This window comes from Rhodamnia argentea, unplaced genomic scaffold, assembly GCF_020921035.1.
Source record: "Rhodamnia argentea isolate NSW1041297 unplaced genomic scaffold, ASM2092103v1 Rarg_v2.27, whole genome shotgun sequence".
NCBI lineage: Eukaryota > Viridiplantae > Streptophyta > Magnoliopsida > Myrtales > Myrtaceae > Rhodamnia > Rhodamnia argentea.
Genome location: NW_025955875.1, coordinates 70,602 through 73,604, shown reverse-complemented (window position 1 = coordinate 73,604; position 3,003 = coordinate 70,602).

The window sequence follows — 3,003 nt, the reverse complement described above, 5'->3', positions numbered from 1 at the left end:
TGCTAAGGAAAGCGATGCGTTGGCTCGCCCTAATTAATAAGGTTTGAGAGCGAGTGGTTAGCTGGCCCCTTTCAAGAGAGTCAGATTGCAAATAGCCAAGGCAGATAAGGAAGGATCAGGTACAATCAGATGATCATCCTCGTTTTGTCTTATCTGATAGGCTTGATCAAGCGAAGGTAATTGATTCTTTAGCCTTCCAAAGTCACTTTGACTGACGTCAACTCCAACCATCGTCAGAAGAGAGAGCCTCGTTCCGTCATCCCAGAGGAAATGAGAAAGTAGAAACCTAGGATAGAAAAAACAAGGGTACTTCGAAAGCTAGCTAATGACAGAGTACCTCCTCGTGAATTGGAAAGCGATTCCGTCCACATACTAGGCTTAGGCTAAAAACGGGCCCTTCAAGCAAAGTAGACTACTCCTTATCCAACTGCAACTCCAACGGGCTCATCAGGAGAAGAGATTTCAAAAGACGAAGGCAGAAAGCCTGGAAGGAAACAATAAAGACGCTACTGGAAATATCTTCGGGGAAGCTAGAACTCAAACTACAAGAAAGGAAACTGGCTTGCTTGCTCACATGCTATTAGCCCACCGACTTTATTGCTTTCCTAAAATCTCTTTTCAAAACAAACCCCCAATTTATTGACTGAAAACACTGAGCTGACTGATTCCCTTACGGTACCCGTTAAGTTGATTTTGATTATTATGAAAGGCTATTCAAATAACGAAGTGAAAGGTTACGAACTCACTCCTCTTTACAGATTGTTAAATAGAGTTATTACTAATTCTCTTGTTTCAAGAGATCAAGGTTCCAAAGTCACTCCTTATTCCGCTTAAAAGAATCAACCTTATTAGCGCCCGATCGGCCGGTCTTAACCTGATAGGAAGAGTGTCTGGATCTTAGAAGCCGGAAAACCTATTAGGTCAGTGGCTTTCTCTACCAGGCTTTTCTCTTTCTCTTCCTATTCTTGACTGGAAAGAAGGCCTTTTTCTACTCGTTTACTGAGCGAATCACTTGACTAAGGGTAACGGGCTCCACTAACTGACTTCACTTTTGAGCGTACCCCAAGGCTCTCCTCTCTCCCCCTTTTTTAGCCAAGACCATCAAGCCCATTTTTCACCTTGAATGGGTCAAAGCCAAAAATCTGATGAATAGCAGGATAGGAGATCAGAAAGATACGCGGACGACTTGACTATAGTATAGGTCGGATGTTTCCGTGAGCAGTAAGCAGCGGATCTCCCCTTTTTTTGTTTGGGAAAGCTGGTGGCCGCGTGTGAATTCTTTCAAGGCAAGGGGCGGCCTAATTCGACATTGTTGTTTACTCTGATCCGGTCGAGGTGGTTTTCGTTTACCAGCGCGTAGGTGATCTAAGTTCCTATGACCGAGTCTTTCTGGCCCCTGTGAACATCTTTTCTTAATGTATTAAAGAGGGCCTCTCTAACCGGTGAAAAGTGGTGGGTGTCCACTAACGGCCATTCCTGGATCGGCTCCGATAATGCAATTCCGGGAGGAGTCGGTAGTTGGGCACTGGATCCCTTCGGACCTGGAGAAGGTGTGACACTGGGTCGGGGTTTGGTGAACCAACTGGTCGCTACTCTAGTTGAAGTATCGGGCCCATTTTTCGTTGCCTAGGTTACACCTTCGGAATACCCCAGAAGGGAATTTGGCTCTATTCCCCTCAATCTTCACTTTACGCCACGCCGACTCCCCTTCGTCATAAGGCGTGGAATTAGACCAAGGGGAATCTCCACTCCATAGGAACTAGTCCCTCAGATTTCGCACGTAGGAGATCGAGACACAGCCCCAGGGCTATGGGGAAAGATGTAGATCGATCGCCCTAGATAGACAACTACATAGAGGGTCTCTACAAGTCTATATATTCTTTGATTTCGTTCCCCCCGTAAGATCAATATCACAACCAATGAGGTCTGCAAGTCTAAGTAATATCCGATCCGATAGTTTACGAAATAGTTATCTATCTAACTATTTAACAACAACATTCTAAGAAAAGATATTAATAGATATCGGTAGTTGCCCGGTCGTACCCAAACAATAATATGCCAGAGGGAAATGCACCTAAGATCAAATATTTCGAGCCGGCTTCCGTGGAAAATTCAGACTTTCTTTTTGATGCTGCGATCACATAAAAACATAAACTTTGAGGCTCAATAGCTAAATACATGGCAATTGAATCATGAGCCGAGATCATAAAGAGCATACTGCGAGTAGGAAGTGGAATTAATACAATGAATTCAAAAGCATCAAACCTCTCTTGTTCGGAAGAATCGAAACACATCGAAATGGTACCAGCCGTACTTAATAATAGAAGGATTTGGCAGAAATATGTAAAATTGTCCCTCCTAAAAAGATTATTCCAGAATAAATGGGCAATAGTTAGGAGAGGTGCGCCAGCGGCGAGCAGAAGCAAGGTTATTAGATACCTAAGGAAAGCCCGGCCAGAACCACACGTGCAAGTTTCCCTGCATGTGGCTCGTCCGTGATAACTTCTTCGGATTTGCGTGAACTAGCGGACCGATCACTAAGTGGGGATGCTCCCTCCAGCATGAGCGAACCTTTTCGGAACTGGTTAGGAATGGGCGCCACTATCCCAGCCCGGATCCAGCCAGTTTTGATTGATCATGTCCCCTTCCCAACAGTTGTACCTTGTCTTGGGGCGTCTTTGGCTTTACGAGAGAAAGACCGCCGGTAAGCTTTATTCGGCCCGGAGCATTGATTCCCCATAACGAATAGGCTAGCTCTATCTCTCAATTGCCTATCCTGTGCTCGAGAAGGTCCCCCAGTTCCTCGGCAGGACCTCGGGGTGCATTTAGTTGTCTTAGATGAGACTCGGGATCTTCCTCAGTCCATGGCACCCTTCGCTCATCCATTCCGCCCGCCCGTCCAGACGCGGCGCCCTTTTTCATTATCATCTACCGCCCTTTCTTTCCTCCCGGCTATTCACGCATGAAGATCGTCGTATGTATGCTCGACTTCGGTTGCCGGTG